Source organism: Sciurus vulgaris (assembly GCF_902686455.1).
Source record: "Sciurus vulgaris genome assembly, chromosome: 12".
Taxonomy (NCBI): Eukaryota; Metazoa; Chordata; class Mammalia; order Rodentia; family Sciuridae; genus Sciurus; species Sciurus vulgaris.
In genome coordinates, this window is record NC_136473.1 from 62206152 (window position 1) to 62217677 (window position 11526).

At 43.1% G+C, this 11526-nt stretch overlaps 1 long non-coding RNA gene across 1 annotated transcript; it reads left to right on the forward strand.

The window, feature by feature from the left end:
* The first annotated feature begins 5568 nt into the window (after nucleotides 1-5568).
* On the forward strand, nucleotides 5569-9294 carry LOC306641631. Its single transcript, XR_013758225.1, has 3 exons — nucleotides 5569-6271; nucleotides 6828-6928; nucleotides 8821-9294. It is a non-coding gene; the product is annotated as an uncharacterized lncRNA (long non-coding RNA).
* Nucleotides 9295-11526: the final 2232 nt, after the last annotated feature.

The following is an 11526-nucleotide window of genomic DNA, read 5'->3' on the forward strand; positions in this document are numbered from 1 at the left end:
TCCGCTCACCACTCAGCCACCCGCCGGCCACAGCGGGGTCCCTCCTATCAGGGCTGCGTAGAGCACCGTCAGGGGTCCCAGAAGCTCGGGGTCCCCGGGAGAAGCGGCGACAGACGGCAGGGCGGCAGGTACTGAGTCCATTGTGCACCGACAGCTGAGCGGAGACCATGCTTCCCTGCTGAACGGCACAGGACTCAGACCTCTTCCGCCGTTTCCTACTTGTGAAGGATGCAGCCCGGGGGCGGGTACTGGGAATGACCCTCGCCTTCCCCCGCCGCTGGCGCTTCCCGCCCTACGCCTGCAAAACACATCATCAGCCGGTGCGGCGGGGCGGACCGCAGTGCGTGGAGCTTGTGGCGGAGCGGGGAGGGGAGGGAAGGGGAGGAGCGGGAGGAGCAGGGCGGGAGGGGAGGGGCCGGGGGGGGTGGGGCGTGGCGGGAGGGGAGGGGAGGGGAGGGAGCGGGAAGAACCAACTGCGGATTCGGGCGGGGGAGAGCGCCAGCAGAGCCCAACGGAAGAGTCCAAGTCAAGGGACGCGGAGAGGAATGGGGCTCACCTGCCCCCGGAACTGGGAAAGGACACGCGGTTTATAGGGCACGTGAAGTAGCTAGGAATCTAACAGAAGGCGATCATTTTCGGGGACTAGGAAAAAGGAGAAAGTCAGGCCTCCCGGGCCCTCCCAGGGCAGAACTCTCTGTCACGAGGTGCTGAGACACCAGGTACCTGCCCCAAAGGTCCAGACCGGAGGAGACGCCTCTCCTGCTCCCTTGGGAAGGACCGCTGCTCAGAGTGGGCGTTCCTTCCCTGCTCACTCCATTCCTGCGCTGATTCTTCCCTAAGGGACCACTACTTCTGAATGACACTACTTTTTAAAAGTTTCACCCTATCGTGTCATTATCACCCCTACACCAATGGCTTCATTCCTGGATGCCACATTTTAAGGTTGAATGACTTGTGGAAAAGATTAGGATCATGAATAGCCTGGAAAGCACGTGCTAAAAGTTTAGGAAACTGGGGACATTTAACTTGGCGAGGGAATGAATATATGTGGATTTTTAAAAATATGTCAAGTTGAATACAGTCGTCTCAAAAGAACAGTAAACAAGAAGAGGCAGGAAAGCAATGAAAAATAAGAGCAATGAAGCGGGAAGGAGGAGGGGAAGGCAAACTCTATAATGAAAACTTGTACCATCATCCACGCCCAAGAATGTATACACAGGTTGTGGGACAGAACAGACCATCCAGAAACAGACCCGACTGCACTGGGCGTTTGGGATACAATAAAATTCAGTTGGGGGAAAACAGAATTTTTAATAAATAGTATTTGCATAAAATTACATGGAAAATGATAAAATTGGATTTTTAAAATTATTCACAAGGATAAACTACAAATGGATATGAAACCTGAATGTAAAAATAGAATTTAAGCAAGTACTAGAAAACATTGGTTGACTTTTCTATGCATTATGAGTGGTCAAAACCTTCCTAATTGTATCTTAAAATCCAGAAACAAAAAGGTGTAAAGGTGATTACTTAAAAACAAACAAAAAAACTTGCCTGGCTATGTTTAACCTTCCTGCTCCCCCCATGCACTTTGACAATGACAATCTGAGAAAAAATATTTGCAACACATGACTCTCCACGGAATCATGTTCCTGAAATATAGAGAGCATTATAAATAAAATAGGCAGGAAACCATGACAAAAATGGGCTGAAGAAATAAACAGTTCTTAGGAAAAGAGAGGCAAATACAGCTATAAAATATGGAAACATGCTCTGCTTAGTTCCTAATGAACAAAAGACAAACCACACTAAGATACCATTTCTCACTTATGTAGGCAAGATCCAAACATTTGACAATATACTCAGTAGGTTAGAGAATGTGGACGAATACTTCACCTTCAGACACTGCTAAGTATACAAAAATGAGACAACCTCTCCAGGAATGAAAGTTGTCAACATCTCCCAAAAATGCTTATGTAATTACCTATTGACTCAAGAATCCCAAGTTTTTTTTTTTTTGTTTTGTTTTTCAGTGCTTGAGAGGGAACTCAGGGCCTCACGCACCCCAGGCAAGTGCTCTACCTTGAGCTATATCATCCCAGTCCTTCCAAAGATACTGGGAATCCAAGAAATGTTTAAAATTTGTATCTACAAAATTATGTTATTCAAGCATGAATTATAATAACAAAAGACGGTCACAAATGACTGAAACAACCAACTGTTTATTAATAAGGATTGTTGAATAAACCAAAGAATAGTATGAAGAAGAAAGAAAATAATTTTAAATACTGCTAAGATATGGTTTCCAGAATATCTTTAAAAAAAAAAACAAATGAAGTAGAGAAAAATATTTATAGAATACTATTTTTATCTTAGAAAGTGAGAAAAGATGAATATATTTCTTAAATTTGAGGTAAAATTGACATGCAATAAATTACATGTTTTTAAAGTGTGCAGTTTGATAAATTTTAACTTGAATATGTGAAACCATTGTCATAACCAAGATAATGAATCCATCCTTTACCTCCAACAGTCTTCTCATTCTCTAGGCAATTCCAACCTCTGCCCTTGGTCACCCTACCTTCTTGCCACCCTCGTTTTCAGCCTGCCCTCGAACAAAATGTCTATCTTAATAGACTCCTTTGTATTCCTAAAGTTTTCTGCGCTTGGAATAATATATTCTGTGTTATCTGGCTTCTCTTATTTGGCATAATTTAAAATTAATCTATATCTCTTTATCAATAATAGTTCATCTCTTTTTATTCCTGAGTAGCATTTCATTATATGTATATACCACAATTTGTCTATCACCTATTGATGGACATTTGGATTTTTTCCAGTTTTGGCCTTTTATCAATAAAATGGTCAATAACATTGATATCCAATTTCTTCTATTGGTATGTAACATCTTCTCTTTGGAGAAGAATGGTTACATATGACAGGTGTATGCTTTCCTTTTTAAGCAGGTGATTCTACCACTTTACAGCTCTGCCAGCTATGTGCACATCCTGTTCCTTCGCCTCTTCTCCAACACTCTGCACAGTCAGTCTTTAATATTATCTATTTCTAGTCAGTGTATAGTGGTGACTCTTATAGTTTAAGTTTGTATTTCCCTCACAAATAATGATGTTAAGCTTTTTGACTGTGTTTATTAGCCATCTGTTTATCTGTTTATTGGTGAAGTGTTACTTTACAGGACTATGTTTTTTCTTTTTAATGAGTTTTAAGGGTTCTTCATATTTTCTCCATGCAAGACCTTTATCAGGTCAATTCTTTACAGTAATTTCCTGCCAGCTTGTGGTTAGTCTTTTTCATTCAAAGTGTATTTTGAAGAACAGGTTTTATTTTGATGAAGACCAAATCATCAAATTCTTTTTGTTGTCAAATCTGTTGGCATCAGCTGCTGCCAATATTCTGCCCCCCACAACACACACACCATTTTACAACCCAGATTTTCAGTCTGCAAACATCCTAGCCAGCCATTGGTCTGCTCCTCAGACTGCGAACATTCTCGTTTTTTTGGGACTGCTTATTTCACTTAGCATAATATTCTTTAGTTCCATTCATTTACCTGCAAGTGCCATAATTTCATTCTTCCTTAAGGCTGAGTAATATTCCATTATGTATATGTACCTCATTTTCTTGCTGCATTCATCTGTTGAAGGGCATCTAGGTGGGTTCCATAGTTTATCTACTGTGAATTGAGCTGCTATTACATTGATGTGGCTTCATCAGTGTAGTATGCTGATTTTAAGTCCTTTGATATGAACCAAGGAGTGGGAGAGCTGGCTCAAAATGCTGGGTCCATTCAGAGTTTTCTGAGGAATCTCCATATTGCTTTCTATAGTGATTGCACCAGTTTGCAGTCTCACCAGCAATGTATGAGTGTACCTTTTTCCCCACATCCTTGTAAACACTTCTTATTGCTTGTATTCTTGATAATTGCCATTCTGGTTGGAGTGAGATGAAATCTTAGAGTACTTTTGATTTGCATTTCTCTAATTGCTAGAGATGCTGAACATTTCTTATACATTTGTTGATTGATTCCATTTCTTCTTCTGTGAAGTGTCTGTTCAGTTCCTAAGCCCATGTATTGATTGGGGTATTTGGTTTTCTGGTGTTAAGTTGTTTGCGTTCTTGTTCTATCCTGGAGATGAGTGCTCTATCTGAGGTGCATGTGGTAAAGATTTTCTCCCAATCCGTAGGCTCTCTCTTCACATTCTTGTTTGTTTTCTTTGCTGAGAAGAAACTTTTTAGTTTGAATCCCTCCCATTTATGGATTCTTGATGTGACTTCTTGAGCTTGAGGGGTTTTGTTAAAAAACAGTCAGGTTCTAAGCCTACGTGATGAATATTTGTGTCTACTTTTTCTTCTATTAGGCATAGGGTCTTTGTTCTAGTGCCTAAGTCTTTGATCCACGTTGAGTGTTTACAGACAAGGTCATAAGCATATGCAGAGCTTTGCGAGTTGTCTCCTGCCTCTCCTCCTCCCCTCCCCCACACTCCTTTGCTCCCACAGGTTCCCTGCCAGTTCCCTGGGGAGCTTCTTCATCTTCACCCACTTTCTCACCTGCCCCCAAAGATCTCCTTTTTCATCTGGGTCCTTAGCTATCTCCTTCCACGCACATCTCAACATTCTCAAGACTCCTCCATCTCAGGACAGAGCCTTCTCTCTGCCCCATTCCTCCTTCCCAAATTCCCTATGTCTTTTCTGCCCTGCATGGCCAGGTGGCTTGCTAGAGCAGGCTATACTTGCTGTCTCCTCTCTCTCACTCACTGATCTGTCTTTCTCCAAAAACCACATGTTCTGAGTTCATCTGTGACTTCCAGCTACCAAAGTCAATGGAGAATTCCTCGGACTTTACGTTATGGCAGTTCCTTGACAACGACCATTTGTCCATCTACCACCTGCCACACAGTTATCTCGATGAATCTTCATTTCAACACCAGGGCTTTCCGGGGTTGCTTGGTCCTCACCTTCTTCTGTTCTTTGCTTCACTTCTCCCCTGTAAGGAGGATTCCCCAAGCTGTCTCTCCAGCTGGGGCCTCTTTACTTAGCTCCAGAAGTCCTCTGGCTTCTCATGGCTGGGGGCCTCTGTGTCCACAGCTCTTATTCACTCTGTGCTCAGGAAATGGCTCCAGAATCATGGGGGTCATCCTCAACTCTCCCTCTCCTTTTGGCCAATTCCCTCACCCTTTGGGGTAAAATATCCATGATGCCCTTAATGGTTCTTCCATGCCTTCTCATTAGGAGCCCCATTCTCCCCACCAGAGGTCAAGTTCCTTCAGCCTCATGGACCCCATCCTGCCTGCTCCTGTCTGACCCTGACTGTAGCCCCTTCACTTTGAAATAGTAACCACAACTCAATGAGTGTTCCTCTGCACCAGGTGCTAAGATGAGGGCCTCATGTGCGCCATCTCACTAAACCCTCATGACCCATGAACTCAGAACTCATATCATCCCAACCTCACAAATGGGGAAACTGAGCCTCAAAGCGGCTTTTGCTGGTTCGTCCTGCAGACGGCTTCTTAGCCTCTCTGGGTTGCTGTGGCACCTTCACAGCTTTTGGCTTCCCTGTGTGCTTCACTCTGCAACCCCAGGACAGCTGCTGCCCATTCCTGTGCTCAGCCTCAGCTCCAGGACCCCTGCCTGGGTCAGAGTCCTGTGGTCCCACTTGATGGAGCCTCAATTTCTCTGTCCTCATTCCTTTCAGGCTGAATTCCTGAGCAGGGGAATCTATAAACCAAAATCCTCTGCTCCTCGGGAGAATCTTTGTAGCCTGTCTCCCTCAGTTGCAGCAGGATTATTTCTTCAAAATGCGAACCGGGTCAAGTCCCTTCAGCTTACAACCCTTCAATGATATCTCCTTGTTCTAAGGACAAAGCCTAAGAGCTTAGCTTGGAATTGATCATGGCGATGACTCCAACCTCTGCTCAGCCCACTCCTGGCACAGTCCCACGGGCACCTCTGTGCTCCAGCCCGGCCACAGTCCCACCTTCCTGGCTTCCCTCCTTCCTTTACAGTTGTTTGTACATGACAGGCAAGTGCTGGGCTGATCACTGAGAATAGAGATGAAATAGACAAACTGGCAAAGAAAAGGCTCCCTGCAAACATAGCAGGGGCAACCCCCCAGAACAAGGGTGATCAAGCCTGACAAGCAGTACAGTGAAGTCACACCCACCCCTGCTGCTCCAGACTCTGCCTCCAGTGGTCTCCCTCATCTGCCTGCCTCGCTCCTACTCTGCCTTTGCAACTCAGGTGCACTCAGGTGAGCATCTTGCTCTCTGGAATATCTCCCAGGCACCCCCTGCTGAAGGGTGCGCACCACTCAGGACAGTCATAGAAAGCAAGGGACAGATTCAGAATTTTATCCTAAAAGCATTTAGGTCCCATTGAAAGATTTTTTAAGCTGCAGGATGACATGGGTGTGTTTGATATTGAATATGTTCTTCAGATTTCTCTGTGGAGGAGGAATTAGAAGACAAGTGCAGTCCTCAAAGCATCCAAGCAAATCCCTGGGACACAATGGAGTCTCAAGACAGCTGACAAAACACCCAGGCCTGAGGCACACCCTAGAACCTGGTTGTGGGAGGGAAGGTTGGGTAACGCCTCTAAGGTCTGCACTGACTGACCCTGCATCGTTCCACCCTGCACCTTTCTTATGGGGACACTAACACCATGACCCAGCTTCCCCATAGGGACCCTGGATATGCTACTGAGACACAGATGCCCCTCCTGGGGCTGGGATGATTCTTAGAGCAAGTGCTGGGTTGTCTGAGGTCAGCTTGCCTTACCCATCCCCACCCTCAAAGTCTCCTCTGCAGGAAGAAGCAAAACCAGGAGCAAATCCTGGGTCTCCTTCGCTCTCTGGCTCCTAGGTAGAGCTGGCACATGAGAAGCACTCCAGGAAGCAGGCAGAGGAAAGGCCGGTATTTTCCAGAGACAGGTGCTGCCAGGTGTGGGATTTGATATTTGGGAGGACTCCCTGGAGCGCTCTAGAGACATCCCTATGCTTCTTCCTGGCAAGCTCGCAGTGTGCAGTGAACCTCTTGCTACAGAGCTGCTTCCAGGGCCTATGGGGTGGTGGTTTCCCTGCCCTTTGATTCCCCAGGTCTTACAGCAGGTCAGCTGTAGATCCTTCATTCTCCAAAAGGAAACCTTGGATGCCTGGCTGGACACACAGAGTGTCTTAAAGTCTGCTCTGGGGGCAGGGCCTCTGGTATTTTTTAGCACAGAGCCACAATGCTTTAGCAGTGAGGAAGGAGCCAGGCACATCCCAGCAAGGAGAACAACCTCTCTGGGTGAGTCACAGGAAGAAGGAAGAAAGGGGCACTTCAGTAACTAGGGATTAGAATGGGAAAGAATCAGAAGAATCAAAGAATCATAAAAATCTCAGATTTGAATCACTTACTAGCTAGGCAAGTTGCTTGACTTTTCTGAGTCTGAGTCTGAGCCTCCTGATCTGCAGGAAGCCTGGCAAACAGAAAGAGCCCAGTAAAATGTCATCCCTTTTCCTTCTTGGCAGAGGCAGCCAGCATGCTTAACAAAGATGCTGTCATCCACCAGCAGGGAGGGTGAGGACGCTTCTCTACTTTCAGGCTAAGACAATGGCTTCTAATTCTTCCCCTTGTTCAGAAGGAGGATGGGCAAGGGAGGAAAACCTGATGGTTTCCTTCAGTGGCACCCAGTCTCCTGCTGGAATAGCTCTTTGTGACCATGAATTGACTCCTCAAACCAGCACAGGGACAACAGGTTTAAATATAAAGGCTGCAACTAGAAAGTCTCTAGAAGAAAACACAGGAATATCCTCATGATCTTAGGACAGGGGAATATTTCTAGGCAGGACACAAAAAACTAAGCATAAAATAAAGTTATATATTGGATTTCCTCAAAATTAAAAGTTTTTGCTCATTAAAGATATTGTTAATAAAAATGGAAGGTCAAACTACAGATTGGGATAAAATGACAGTATTACATATATCCAATGAAGATCTGTATCCAATTATATAAAACATGCCAACCTACAAATCAATAATAAAAAGACAACCTAATTAAAGCAGGCAAACCTCTTGAACAGACACTTCATGAAAGAAGATATAGAAGTGGCAACTAAGCATGTCAAAAGGTACTAAATGCATTAATCACAAGGGAAATGCAAATGAAAGCCATGATGACCATGACTTCAGTCCCAGGAAGATGCCAAACACTGACCACATCAAATGCTGGGGAGGATGTGAAGCAACTAAAACCTCACACATAGTTGGTAAAAGTATAAAATGTTACAATCACCTTAGAAAACTGTTTCTTTTGTAAGGAAAACACATGCCCAACAATTTCACTCCTAGATACTGGTCTGCAAAATAATTTGTAAAAGATTGTACATAGTAGCTTTATTGCTAACAGCTAAAAACTGGAAACTAGCCCAATAGGACACTGAATAAATCATGGTACATCCATACTACGTGAAAAAAAGGAAGAGAATCCTGATATATGACAATGAATTGGAAACACCTCAAAAAATTCTTTTAAGTAAAAGAAAACAGATGCAAAAAAAATTGGCTGAATGGTTCCATTTATGTGAATTTTAAGAACAGGCAAAATTCATCTATGTCAATAGAAATCACAACAGTGGTAGGTGCAGAATTGGCAGGAAAGGGCAAGAAGGAACTTTCTGGAGTGATGAAAATATTCTGTGTCTTGATCAAGGTAGTGATTACATGGTTGTAGACATTGAAGGGTATGTTTAAAATTTGTCCATTTAAGTGGTTTTTTTCTTTAAAAAAAACCAAAAAAACAGATTATTGATTTCTTTCTTAGATGTCCAGAGGCATTGCTTGAACTCCCACAGAGGTGAGATTTACCCCAGGGACAAAGAAGGGAATGTGAAGACCAGGAGAACCAGAGACAAACCTGTGGCGCCCAGGGAAACCTAGATGGTCCACTTTTCCAGCATGACTTTACCTCTGCAAGCCCACATGTCGTGTCACTGTGCATTGATTTTATACTAGGAATTATGCTAATTGTTTCTATAGGCCTTTTAATCCTGGGGAAACAGAAACCACAATGCAAACCATGAAGCTCCAGGGAGTTACACAATGCAACTGGAACTGCAACGGGGCTCTTCTAATTTCAAGTCCAGAGCACTGTCTAGGGCTGTCTCTGGGGAAGATGCCAGCGAGGGACCCCAAGGCTCATCTTAAGGATGCAGCCTGAGCAAGGAGAGAGGCCATGCCTTCACCAGCCAATGACTCCCCACAGGTGTCACACTTCTGCTCCTGTGTTGGGCACCTAAGCCTGAATGTCTTCCTTAGAAGCGAGAGGGAATTCTAATTTCCTCTCCAAAATTCACTTGTTTTAATAGGGACCAGGGCAGCACTGGTGACTTATTTTTGCAAATTCCCCCAGGTCTGGCATGACCTGCACACTTGGAAGATTGCTGACCCTATAACACAGCTGCAGCTGGAGAAAACCCTGGGATCAAATTAATGGCCCAGGCCATGGGAAAAGCCATGGAGTTGGCCTCTAGTGTTAGGCAGGCCCTGAGGGCTACCTGTGCAGTGGACCCAGCCTCCTGTCCTCCACAACACCTGCTTCCTGAAGGGCAGCCAGGCTCCCAAAGAGACATGATGTCATCAATTTTTATCACGTCTCAGAGAGCCGACCTTCCTGGGAAGGAGACAGGGAAACAGGCTTGTGGAGGTGAACGACCTGAGCTGGGAAAAGAAACTCCATTTCCAGCCACTTGGATCAGGTCCCCAAGTTTCAGATATAAAGCCACCTTGTCAGATTTGCCTGGACTGTGATGCCTGAGAGGGATCTAGGAGCCTTAGCAAGTTCTTTCCATGGAATTTTCTGTAAAATAAAAAGGTTTAATTTTGTAAAAGTTCAATGTAAATGAAAGCTATTGAGAAATAAAACATTTAATTACTAAGTAAAACAGATTAAAAACTCCTTTAATCTTAAGAAAAATAAAATCAAGCAAAACATTATCTACACACATATATATCTTGTTTGCATGCATATTCATCTGCTGAAGTAATTTTTTTTCTTTGTGGTTTAATTTAAAATTCTGGCTGATTCTTTGTATATTCTCTGTCTGCTGCCATGTACAAAAGGCATCATCTCAATTTTGTGTAAATACATATTTGCTTTTGCCTATTTTAACAGTTGTTCATGAAATACATGTAAAAGTTAAACATCAACTATTACAAAAGACCCTTAACAAAAGCATGCAGTCCTCTGCCCCTTGTTGTGTAAGCAAGGAAAAACTCATTTTGCAAAAATTAGGCATAAAGGAGAGCAAGTCCCATCAGTTCTACATGAATCAGTCTACTACATGTCTTCTATTCCTTTGACAACAATGAAAAAAATCTGCCTTCTTAAAATTTTTATTTTTAAATTGAAGAATAAGACGTTACAGATAAGTGAACAAATTAATGGGTGCAGATATTATGCAACACCACTAAGTGCACACACCCAATTACCATCACCCTGGTCAAGAAATGGAAAAGAACCAGTATCTCTCACCAGTCCCCACCAGTGCATTTCAAAGGTGACCATTATCTTCATTATCAAAGATGGATTTTGCCTTATGCTTCATTACGACTTAACGTTTTTGTGAGTTTCACTCACGTTTTTACTTGTCACCGTAACTGATTTTCATTTGTCTAGTTTTCAATCACACAATTTGTCCATTGTATGGATAATGAACACGTGGGTCGTTTCCAATGCTGGGTATTACATATAACGATTCTGAGATGTTTTATATGTCTTTGGTGCACATGTGAATGGTGGTATATACCTGGTGAGTAAAATTTACTATGAGTAAAACTGCAGCATGACAGGGCGTGTGTGGATTCAACTTCCATAGAAAACAGGAAACTTTTTAAAATTATGCCAATTCCTAGTAACAGAGGAGAGTTTCAATTGTTCTTCATCTTTTCCACTATTGGATATTGTCAGCCCTCTTAATTTTAGCCAATCTGGTGGTTTTGTAGTGGTATGACAGTATATAATTTTATTTTATCTTGATTACTAGGAATTGAACTCAGGGATGGTCTACCGCTGAGCTACATTTCCAGCTCATTTTATTTTTATTTTTAAGTCACCCAGGCTGTCCTTTAACGTGCAGTCCTTCCTCAGCCTCCTGAGTTGCTGGGATTGCAGGCCTGGTTACAATGTGATTTCAATTTGCATTTCTCTGATGACTGAAGGAACTTGAATATCTTTTCATTTACATATTGGACTTTGGATATTCTTTTGTAAAATTCTTTAATCTCATCCCCATTTTTCTTTTCTGTTGTCTTTTTCTTATTGGTTTATAAACATGTTTTCATATTTGCATTGTGAGTCCTTTTCAAATAAATATTCTACAAATATCTTCTTCCATGCTACAGTTTGCCTTTGCACTCATTGATGCTCTCTTCTAATTAATGGAGCCATGGCTCTTGATTTTCTTCTCTGGTTCTTGGCCCTAGTTACTATTTTGTAGCTCTCCAATGCCTTTAAATAGATTATAAAAAA